The following is a 12739-nucleotide window of genomic DNA, read 5'->3' as shown; positions in this document are numbered from 1 at the left end:
ATATACATTTGTATAACTTAGAGGAGGCTGTTCAGGGACGATGTCGGAAAGTACTTCTTCATAGAAAATGTAGTGGAAATCTGAATTCTCTCCCACCAAAAAACTGCTGAGATGAGGCCAATTGCAAATTTTAAAAACAGATTGCTTGGCAAGGGTATTATGGGTTACAGAACAAAGGCAGGTAGATGGAATTAAAATACAGATCAGGCATGATATAAATAAATGGCAAATCAGGCTCAAGTAGTTGAATGGCTTATTCAAGCTCCTCTGTTCTTTACATATTGTGATAATGTTAAATCTGATTGATAATCAAAACCTGTGAAGTTACTTTTAATACGCATTCCAAATACACACAGTATCACTATTAAAGTGCAGCTCCTAATATGATGAATCAGCATTAAGCGGCTTGGTTTTAACTCCTGGATGGGAAAATAACAAAGTGAGCCTTCTCAAAAGCGGTAGCAGGAGGACCTGATTGATTTTACTGGCCAGGCCTCACTAACATGCCACATGCTGACTTCCTAACTAAAAGGGCAAGGAAGTCAATAGGAAGTGACCAGAACACCTGGGTTTACCAACCAGCAGTTTAAATTGGGCGACCGTAAGCCATCACTGAGGATCTGCGGGAATGGTTCCCAGCACAAAGTAAGGGTTCCAGGAAAGGAATCCCAGTTGCAAGGGGGTGTGTTGGGATGCGAGAGCTACCCAGTGCCAGGAGAGGCTCTAAGTTTTCGTGTGGGATTCAATACAGCAGGAGTGGTTTTTTAAAAAGTTAAATAGTTTCCTTGATGGAAACTTACTGTTGCCCAATTTTAACTGCCGATTAGTAAAACTAGGTATCCTGGTTACTTCTCACCAACTTCCCTGTCCTTTCAGTCAGGAAGTCACCATGTGGCTTGCTAATGAAGCTTGATCATTAAGATCAGTCAAGCCCACTTTCTGCAGCTTCTGAGAAGGCTTGCTTTGCCATGTTCCCATCCAGGAGTTACAACCAAAACGTTAAATACAGATTCATCATCTATGGCTCTGGTGCCTGTTCCCAGCAGGTTTGACCTGGGGGGTGAAGTCCTAACTGCTGTTCTGCTCAGGCCTCAGGTTAAAATCACAGATTGAACCCCGCAGACATCATCAGGAACCTGATGTGCATATTTAAAGTCGACCTCATCAAAACCCCATGCCATTGCTGCCTGCTATTTAATATTGCATTTAGCCAAATGGGGGCAGGAAAGGAGCAAGTCCCCCATTCCATTTCAAAGCCCCCTCCACCCGCACCCACCTGGTTTCCACCAGGTGGGGGAAGTTAAAATCAACCACTATGAATTAGATAAAGATATGATTTACAACAAACTAGCATGACTGATTTAAAAAATATTTATTTAATTTATTGCTTGTTCAAACACATTTGCTAATGGCTACACCTCTATAACAAACAAACATATCCATTATCTGGGCACACCTATAAAGTTAAACCACTGCCGCTTATGTGTACTGGATCCACTTGCCAATGAGATTTCTGATATGTAGCCACAAATTGAGTCTTTTAATCATGTCCTGTGATACCTTCGTTGATGAGGTTATAACTTCTCTGGACTGGGCTGCTGATGGCAATGGCAAGAACAAGGATAGGCACCGACATGTTGCACCACAGACATTTTACAAAATCATTGACTCAGCCATGGACACGGAGGGGGGGGGGGGGGCGGGGGGGGATGTGATTAATCTGTATATAAAGTATACAGCCAATCTAATGCCATCAAAATACAGTCCAATTTAAAACACATTTCTCCCTATAAATAAAGCAGCTAAACATACAAACATCAATGGAGAGCAGCAAAACTGTATTAGCTAGCTAGCAAGCAAAATAATATGGAATGCCAATATGAATTACTTTTATAATTACTTTTGTGCTAGGCTATTTCAAAACACAAGATTAAAGGCTTGAAGCAGGGATGTTCAATATTTTTGCGTGGGGAACCACATTACAATTTTTGTTTTAACATAGGGGGCTGGTGAGACAAATTCGGAAAGATAAAGGCATTATCAACTTATTTTACTATTAATCAAAACAACAACAAAGGTGCATTTTTGTGAAGAAGCTTTAAATGAGAAGATTAATTTATTGATTTACTTTCTGGTCACTATGTTGGACACTGATTTAATGAGATACCTGGCATTTTTTTGCTTGCACAAGTAGTTAATGTTTGCCTGCACATCTGTTGTAGCGATGCGGAGTATTCTGGCTAGATGCCCATCTGTCAGGAGTGATCTTGATCGCTCTCTCTCTTTCACTTCTTTCTCTCTCTGCCTGTCTCTTTTTCTCCTTCTCTCTCTGTGCTCCCCCCCATGTCATTCCCCCTCCCCGTGTAGTACCCCTGTGTCATCCCTCTCACTCTCTGCTCCCTTTCTCTCTCTTTCTCTGCCTCCTCCCTCTCTCTCCGCCCCTCCCTCTCTTTGCCCCCTCTCTCTTTCTGCTCCATCTCTCTCTCTCTCTGCCCCCCCACTTTCTCTCTGCCCCCTCTCTCTGTGCCTCCTCTCTCTCTGTCTGCCGCCCTCTTTCTGCCCCTTTCTCCCTCTCTGCTCCCCCCCCCTACCTGCCCACCTCTATCTCTCTGACAGGTGCAGACAGTGGGAACTCGCCCCAGTACATCTTTGTGGTTGGTCAGTTTTTTAAAAATCGCAGCTGTCAATTTCACAGCTGAAAGGTGTTTAGAGCAGAGACAGCACTTCTGAACCTCGGGCAATTTTGTGGTTTTCAGCAGGCCTTTCTTAAAAAAAAAAATCAGAACCCACCGGAAAGCCATGAACTTGTCCGAAGTTCAGAAGCACTGCCTCTGCTTCAGCACCTGTCAGCTGTGAAACTAACAGCTGCAATTTTTTTTAAAAGTTGGACTGGTCTGGACGAAGAAGCCAATGGAAATTTCTCATCCCTGAAATTAACCGTCACGGACTTCAAAATTTTTACCCTGAAGACTGGTGCCCGTGTACAGACACATTGCCAACCCCTGTGCAAGAACAAGAAATTGTACAAAACTAATTCAAACTAGTATTTGCTCCCATTAGTGTTAAAACAATGCTTTTTGTGAATGAATAATACATTTAGATGCACTTATGCAAAATCATGTACGTCAACTAGCAAGGTTACAAAACACAAGAAAAAACTCCTTTTCACTGCTATCTCATAGGTTTCATCCCAGCTTCAAACAAGTAGGTTTTCTTTAAAGTTCTCTTTTACCCCAAGATTGCACTGCCTCTGACTTTCCAGGTTGGTAAATAAATTCATGACTGTTTTAATTAAACTTATTGTCAACTTTAAACAGAAAAAATCTGTAACTAACTTTTTGTGTCTATTGGAAAAGGGGTAGGTAGGGCATGCTTCTGAGATTTTCCAGCAGCTGCATAAATAAATCTTACGTAAATAGTGACCAAATGTAAATAATAGACCTGCCTATTTCTCTCACTATCTGCCTCAACTTGATACGTTTTCTAAATTTAAAAAAGGCTTTTATTTAAAAGTTTAGGTGAAAATCTACTCAAATTCAATCATGCACACAAAGAATCAGAATAGAAACTTTACCGAAATAAATCTTTTGAAATTTGGTTTCTAGTTGTTCTTCCAAGTAGTTTCTTCAAGTAATTACATTATACATTCACTCCCTCCACCGTGGGCACACTGTGGCTGCAGTTGGTACCATCTCCAAGGTGCACTGCAGCAACTTGCCAAGGCTTCTTCGATAGCACCTCCTAAACCCACGACCTTTGTTATTTTAAAGGACAAGTGCAGCAGGCACATGAGAACACCATCAAGTTCTCCTCCAAATCATACACCATCCAGACTTGGAAATATACCACCCTTCCTTCATCGTCACTGGGTCAAAATCCTGGAACTCCCCACCTAATAGGACTATGGGTGTATCTTCACCACATGGACTGTTACGGGTCAAGAAGGCGGCCCAGCACGACCTTCTCGAGGGCAATTTTGGATGGACAACAATTGCTGGCAATACACCAACATAAAAAAAAAGTCTTGTAATCAATATTCTCTGCAAATGGCCAGACTTCTGTCAATCATAACACAGTCAAACATCTCCTCAGAAAATATTATGTATCTGAACTAAGGCTCATGACTTTTTTGGGATTAAAACTAGAGAACAACAAAGCGGTTTATATAATCAGTTCAATATACACAAATAATTGGCTTATAGTGCTTCTGGGATTTTTCAGCAGCTGAATTAATAAATCTTAAACAGCAACTGAATGTAAGCTAAATTCTCCATTTGTCACAGCTTGGCACACTTTCTAAATTGAAAAATAAAGTTAAAAAGCTCTTATTTAAACATTTAGGTAAAAACCTACTCAAATTCAGTCATGTACACAAAAATGCACAGTAGAAATATTACCGAAATAAACCTTTTGAAATTTGACCTCCAGTTTTTCTCCCAGTAATTTTGAAGAACAATCGCACTAATATTGTTAGATGCTGAACAGAAGTATTCCACCAGTTGGACTGCCCACATGGAACTGGGACACTGTGCAGTGTGCCCACTCACAGATTGCACAATCTACCTTTAGCTGACAGAGTCACTATCCTGAACAGAAATATCAAGATTAAAACCAAGCTTCTGTTAAATGACTGAGATCAAAGAAATAAAAGACCACTTTATAGTTTAATGTGCTCATGTTTTTGTCAAATATGAATTTTTAAAAAACACCTTTTTATCTTTTGCAATTATTTTAAGCATTAGAAATTTCAGTTATGGAGAAGAAAAATAGCATTTGTTCAGTGTGTTTTCAATGAGGTCACCTTTTCTTTCTTTTGTTGGCAAGCTCTGTTGATTGGTCATTTAGGGTTGATTGTCCTCATAAGTCCTCAGTAGTTTTCCATTAATGGTTTTCTAGCTACTTTTCTTACTTTTGATTCATAAATTCCATACCTCTCCAAGCCAATCAACAAAGTGTGAGGATGAAAGTGTGATGGCAACAGTATGAGGTTAGAGGATAGAAATGTTGTACAACAGGCAGTGTGCACTGATGCAAGACTTAGGATACGTAATATAAATCTTGTGTCTGGTCCTCCAAATGCCACACCTCAAATATTACACCTTACAAAACCTTTTTTTGCTAAAAGAGTAAGAAAACAATTGCTTTTCATTTTGGAGTCTTTTGACCTACAAGTGTACAACAATTTATCAATCTCAAATTGACGTCAGCAATTTACAAGAAGTGACAATGACCTGGATTCCCACAGGGGATACTTTAAAAGACTAGGCCAGGTTAGTAATTATATCACACTCTGCAGATCTTGGACTATTTAGGAGCAATGGCACAGGAGAGCTGCACTAATTATATTGAAAGTCTTCTCTACCGTCTGCATCACACTTTAAACACACCATAACAGAAAACATCTGTTGCATTTGTCTGATTCACTTTGCTGCTATTCACTGTCTCTCACCAACCTTTACTGTATCTTTTGACTCACTGGGGTTGATTTAAATTGTTTCACCTGGCATTAGTGAAGCAGTAATTGCCTCAAAATTAGGGTCAGTAGCCTTATTACCTCAGAAGCCCCAACAATACAGCCCGTGACATTTTAAAAGGCATCTATCACTGGTTGCCCAAATCACCCTCCTGTTTCAGGTGGTGAGCGCCTTTGAATTTGCAAAATTGGGGTCCTAGAGCCAATTGCCATTTTAGGTTAGTACTGGTTCGAACCCACCCATTATCATGACACCACCCACCCACCCCCCGCCCACCCCCTGGCCCTGCCCCCGCCCCCAACCCCAACCCCCCCCCCCCCCCCCCCCACTGGCAAACGTGCTAGTGGCCGGGTCAGCCTGATATTGGCCTACTTTATCAGGCACTATCAGGATCTCTATTTTGTGTCCTGCAGCTTGCCATCCTGATGAGGCAGAGGCATCAAAATCATAGCTGCCTCTTTGCTACAGGTATGGCAACTGGCTCCAGGTGATACATAGGTCAAAATAGACACCAGTATACATTAGTAAGCTTTAATTTTCCTTGCTTACATACCACCAGATTGGCTCTGTACTGCAGAATAACATAGATATCAACAACTTTCCACCACTGTCTTGACAAATGCTAATTGTTGCCATGTCCCAAGTGTGCCCCTTGCATAGTCAAATATGCTAAATCTGCTAATAAGAAACTTTCACAACCATCTTAACTTGTATATAAAAGAATTCTGGTCTAACATGTTGGAAGGTTTATTTTGTGATAACTAAAGCTAATGGTTAGTAGGTCGAATGCCAGGAGCCAGAGGCTAACCAGACAAAGTGGATGCTTCTATCTACAGTCCTTACCTTTATGCTAATACACATTAAACAAGTCACATTAATACTTACACTGAGGTAACATGCTCTGCAAAGTCTGCTTTAAAACACTGTAATGTTGATGTGCCAGTTGGCACGTAGGAGGGCGAAATTACATTAATTAGGAACATTTTCCATTTATGACAAAATAGCAATCAACTTTTTCAAATTCTATTGCTCCATTGCAGTCTTCAAAGAAAGATTAGTATAGACTTGTTAGAAATAGTAGAAGGCAAAAGTCATTTCAGAACTTATATTTTAGAAGTAATTATGACTGCTTGTGAATCTCAGCGGTTCATTGATTAACATAAAAAGTTGAACAAACATCTCACTTCTTCCAAAGCTTAAAATTTAAAATGGTCTTGACGTTTCTTTCTCTTCTGTTCCATACTATATTATAGGACTGTTATGCAATTTGTGCCAAATGTTAAATCACTCAGAAATGCTAAAATAACATTAGACTTTGTATTGTTATAGTTTAAGGTGAAAAAAGATCCTTTAATGTTGGTTCTATGGTTCAATAAAATCCAAACTACTCCAAAGCTAATTTATTCCTAATGGTTAGATCAACAAAATGAAAGTGGCTGGAAAGATGCCTAATTTATTTTAAGCTGCAGGAAAGGTGTAATGACATGATTTCATTGATATTTTCAGTACCTACACCATTCTACATACTTTAATCCCCTTCCTATATCTCGCTGTGCAAAATTAAAACAAGTTCTTTCCTGGGAACTCAAAACTAAGAATCTCCTTACCTCCTTCAGTCTTTCCTTTTCCCTGCAATCTACATGCATTTAAAAGCAATGGGGATGCGACTTGCCCCGGATACTTTAGGCGCTAAAAAGCCTCCGAGGTAGCCAAGTTGTGTCTTAGTTGAAATGTGGGTTTAGTCTGCATTTCACACCAGATACCATCTTGGTAAAGGAGCTGAAGCTTATGCTAGGAAGGACTATCTGGAGGATCATTAAGAAGCTGATTGCGACTTAAATTGCCTGCTCGTTCTCATTAAGGAAGCTGCATGGTGTTTTGGTGGTTAACGCTTGATCGAATGCCCTCCCCTAACATCCCTGATTGGGAGTATAAAAGCCACTGCAGAGGATTTCGAGAGCTACTTAAGAGCATACTCACCTTTTACTGTTCATTTGCTGCTGGAGGTCTGAAGAGGACTTTTGAAACACATCAAAAGACTTTCTGGGACACTTTGTCAAGACTTCACCAACACTCGATCAACATTTATTCTGGAAATTCTCTGCGAACTTCACGTAAAAAGAGTAAGTGTCGTGCTACTCTACTTTATAGGAGTCAGCAAGAGCAAAAAGGAGTTCTTGGTCATCAGCATCTTGCTAGGGGTTGACCGTGATCTGCAGGAGGAATAGGAGGAGGACATGAGGCTAGGCAGAGCAGCACTAGTTGATGCAGGAAAGAGGGACAGAAGGGCAAGGTGGACTCCTTCGTCACTGTGGGTCAGGACATCCCTCCTCTTCTGGACCTCCTCCACCAGGACCTCCAATGGAGTGTCTGAGAAACTGTGCACCCTTTCACTCAGGCCCTGAGCCATGCTGACTTATGCCAATGAACACATTCCACATGTTCAGTAGAAGTGGATGAATGAAGCCCACATATCTGTTTAGCACCTTCAGAAAAGATCAAATTCTGGCAATCAGCAATTAAGAGCAAAACTGCATGCTGAAGCCAGACTTTCAAAGAAACATGTCTTTATAGCTCAGCATCCATTTTCACCTTTCACCATAATAACCCCAAGGTTTAACATAAGAACATAAGAAATAGGAGCAGGAATAGACCATATGGTCCGTCAAGCCTGCTCTGCCATTCAACACAATCATGGCTGACCTTTAGCTTCAACTCCACTTTCCTGTCTACTCCCCATATCCCTTGATTCCCTGAGAGACTAAAAATCTGTTTATCTCAGCCTTAACTATATTCATTGATGGAGCATCCACAACCATCTGTGGTAGAAAATTCCAAAGATTCACAACCCTTTTACTAAAGAAATTTCTCCTCATCTCAGTCCTAAATGAGCGACTCCTTCTCCTGAGACTGTGCTTCCATGTTCTAGATTCCTCAGCCAGGGGAAACAATGTCTCAGTGTCTAACCTGTGAAGCCCTTTCAGAATCTTGTCAATGAGCTCATTTCTCATTCTTCTAAACTCCAGAGAATATAGACCCTAGTAGGGCATTTCATATCACTGCTAAACCTAACTCTTCTTAGTTCTTCCTGCTTTAACTCGTTGTCTTTCATATACTTCTCGCTCTTGATGATGTCCTGCAACAACATATCTCAATGTAACTAAAATCAGCTTTGAAATGAAAAAAACTCTCAGAATACACCAATTCAAATGGAATTGTTGGTTCTACCTTTGCATCAAAGCCAGAAGAAGAAATCAATTGTCTGCTTTGACTTCAAGAAAGTCAGATAGGCAAAGAGGAAAAAATACATATAGCTATCCCTTCCATCTAAAGCTGGCAAAAATGGTCTTGAATTAACGTTGAAAATGACTAAAATTTCCAGTTAAGAATGGTAATACTACTTTATGTTTTAATTAGATTCCTTGCATCTTCACATAAGGTATAACAATAAAAAGGTCCTCTGCAGATTCTCCAGTGGCTCGATGCATAATGTCGAACATGGTGTCAAGCTGATCTTATAAATCATATAAACCAGGATGGCCTCCCATTCAAACCCTAGTCTATGCTAAGCTGTCTGATCTCTGCCAAAGGAGCATTACAATTGGCATCAAAATTCCCAATTTAGAGAAGGGAAAGAAATCAGCAAGGGCTTCTGTTCCTTACAACTATTCAGTAACCCTGGCTTGTATGCATGCTGGGTGAAGACAGAATCAGGCACTTGAGATGCCCCCAAAGTCCAATAATCTGCTTACCTTCACTGTCTGGACTCACACATGAAGAATGACCATGTGGATGAGGTACCAGACATCATCAGTAACAGTAGAAACACTGGAAGAAAAAAGACCTTTATGGAAATGCATTTGTTAAGTTCTTAAGTGAGAGCTCCCTTGAGTCTATGGACTGCTGTCACTCTCTGATGCTGACAATAGTACTTAAACGCAGATGCCTCCACCTTCAACATTTAATAAAGCAACATCAAACAGCAAATTTATGCGATGGACTTGAAGGACCCTGGAAACTGGATACAGAAGCCATTGATAAGGAAATATGAAACATCAGGACATGGTTATTTACCACATATAATGTATTTTGTGCTAAGAATGATTATGTGGGCTGCTTTGAAAAAATGTATACTATCAACAAAACATTTTAAAGTACATAAATCAGTTTGCCAGAAGCATGTGGTCTGTGCAGCAGCAGGCCAGAAGTCTGAATCTTAATCTTTGACTTCTTCCCATTGCCCAAAGGCAGACACTTGCTGCCTTTCAGTCAGCATCAGTTTCCATTGAAAGCTACAGGGAGCAGTGGGTCAGAATTGGTGAATGAGTCCATGTTTTCATGTATAGCCACTTTGTGGGATCAAAGCCGCTGTCCAATGACATGATAAGGGGAGCATTTGTCTCTCGCCACAAAAATGTCAAGTTGCTGTCAACAAATTGGCTGCAGTCTCCAAACTGAATCTGGCTGGATTGATAGATTGTAGTAGTTTAGAACATTGATGAACAGCCCATCTGTTAACTTCACCTGCAAAAACAGGAAGGCATTCTCTTAACAGCTATCTATCACTATACTAGTGGCAGGAGTTACACAGATCAATTGTAATAGTTTTGTGATATGATTTAAAGGAAAATGCCATGCTGGTACATTTCAGAATAATATCAGTAAAGGTAATTCATGAAAAAATATAAACTCCACTTTAGGTGATATAGCACATAATTGTTAATGCTTTTAATGGATTTGCTTTAGTGCGTGAGTTATGGTTTGAGTTGTTGAGTAAATAATATTAAGAAAAATATTCCAAATATATATATTTGGACTGCCTGTTGACCTATCTTATCTTAAAATCCCATTCATTCATCCATCAGTCAACATTACAATTTTAGGTGAACAGACTCTTACGTAAAGAACTATTATGCAAAAGCAACTTGTACATTACACCTTTGTCCAAGGGTCCCCTAAGTTCAAGTGGGTAATGTAGTAGTGTAGACCTAAATCTTGCAGACTAGAAGATTCCAGGTTCAATTTTCAATTTATGGGATGGTACAACTAGACTAATTTCTAGGAAAGGAACCCTCACCCAAAGTTCCCGATTACTATCGAGTGACTCCTGCTGGAATATGCACATGCGGACATCAAGTGAGAACAGGATAGCGCTGAACTCTGATGCCCTTTAAAATTGAATAACCTGCTGACATTTTGTTTTCAATTGCACGTGAAGAATGACATTTGGGCAAGATACCATAGGGCTGACACTGCCCACTGAATGGTACGCTGGCATGAGTTATAGTTTCATTGGCAGTATGCAGGAGGGGACAAAAATTATTACCATTTCCTTCCAGTTCGAAAAGTCAAATCAACCATGGCTCCCTCCTTATACAACTGTTGTAGTCTCCTCAATTTTCCACATTTTTTCTCCAGCTTCATCCCTTTTCAGCAAATCGTCTTTAGCTAGCAGAGGTATCTGAAAACTCCAGTATGATGGCTGACACCAATGTGTTGGGTAGAACAGGTTGCCAAGTAATATACAATGATGGAGCAAAATGAAAAGTGGAAGTTTTCCTATTGATTAGGCTATTTACTAGGATTTCTGATAAGCAACAAGTCAACCACTGCCACTATATACTTATACGGTACTCCTCACATAAAAAACATCACATAGAAGAGAGAAAATAAGAGAATTCAGATTCACACTTTAACTATTGTGACCATTTCTGGTCAACATGATACAATGGAAGACATTCAAATCCTTGAGGAGGCTCAGGAATGAGCCACAAGACAATACGATGATCTGTATCATCAGGGTACTTATTTACAAGATAAGGCTAGAGACCTTTGAAAGGAGGTGACTGAGATGTGTTCTTATAGAGACATACAAGATAATAAATTGCATAGGAAAGGTAAATACATAACAATTCAACTTACATTGGCCCTGGGACAAGGAATCACAAGTTCAAACTGGCAAAAGGAAAATTTAGAACTGGGAGCTTCTCTTTGTATAAAGAATGAACAACACATGGTATATCAGTAGAAGGAAAAAAATCCTTTACAGTCAGATTCTGTGATTATGAGCACTCCATTTTGTTTTGGATACTTCAACAAAGATGGACTAAAATGGCCTTCCTTATTTCTTTTTATTTTGTGAATTATAGCATCATAGAATGATAGAGCACGGAAGAAAATCATTTGGCCCATCATGTTTGTGTTAGTTCTTTGAAAGAGCTATCCAATTAGTCCCACTCCCCTGCTTTTTCACCATAGCCCTGCAAATGTTTCCCCTCAAGTATTTATCCAATTTCCTTTTGAAAGTTACTGTTGAATTTGCTTCCTCCATGCTTTCAGGCAATGCATTTCAGATCACAACATGCTGCATAAAAAAAAAATCCTCGTGGAATCTCTGGGCAGAGGCATGATCAAAACAAAATCTTTTTAGGAAACTTTTGAATGATGGAAAAGAGTTAGAAGGATAAAGTGGCTTTGATAGATTCTAGAGGGCAGTGGTGTCATGGATAAAAGAACAGCCTCTGATCATGAAATATAGGGGATGGGAGACAGCAATAATGTAGAGTTAGAGATGCAGATGGCCTGGGCAGAAATATCTGATTAGAGGAGATTATGCAAATATGATTCAACAAGGCTGTGGAGGGACTTGAAAGCAACAACAAGCATCTTGAAGTCAATCCAGTGGCACAGTGAGCCACTGGATCTGGCTGCAAACAGAGTAATAGGTGTTCAAGACTTTGTGTCTTGGAATTCTACAGACAGGAAGACCATTGAGGAAAGCAACTAAGAAGTTGATGGAGACCAGCATGAAGGTTTTGGCAGTGGATGAGTGACTTAGGTCCATAAACAGGCAATGCTCTGGAGGTAGAAGGTTGTCTTGGTGGCAGACTAAATATATTGTTAAGAAGTTGCATTCAAAGTCAATTAAAGTAACATGATTGTACACTACTGGGCTCAGTCTAAGTAAGCAGCCAGGGAAGCTGATGAAGTCAGCATCAGAGGCTCTTAGGCATTGCAGAGAACTGAGCTGAATGTCAACAGTTTTGCCAACATTGAATGGTAAGAGTTTACAGCTGATCAAAGGTAGCCGGAGTACAGCAATCACCAGTTGAGTTGTGGAGGCATAGCATATAGATGATAATTAGGATGAGAACTAGCATGGATCCCTGAAGTACTCAAGAGGTGACCATGAAGACACATGAGAAGTAACCATTTGAGGAGCTGTAATGCTATGTTAGGACAAGTAAGAATGGACTGTCCAAAAG

At 40.1% G+C, this 12739-nt stretch overlaps 1 protein-coding gene across 3 annotated transcripts in view; it reads right to left on the bottom strand.

The window, feature by feature from the left end:
* Positions 1-12739, bottom strand: part of LOC137384089 (leucine-rich repeat-containing G-protein coupled receptor 6) — a 267409-nt gene that overhangs the window by 70567 nt on the left and 184103 nt on the right. The window lies entirely within an intron of this gene.

The sequence above is a fragment of the Heterodontus francisci genome, chromosome 25 (genome assembly GCF_036365525.1).
Source record: "Heterodontus francisci isolate sHetFra1 chromosome 25, sHetFra1.hap1, whole genome shotgun sequence".
Lineage (NCBI taxonomy): Eukaryota > Metazoa > Chordata > Chondrichthyes > Heterodontiformes > Heterodontidae > Heterodontus > Heterodontus francisci.
Note: the sequence above shows the minus strand (reverse complement) of the source record. Positions and strands in the feature narration are given on the sequence as shown.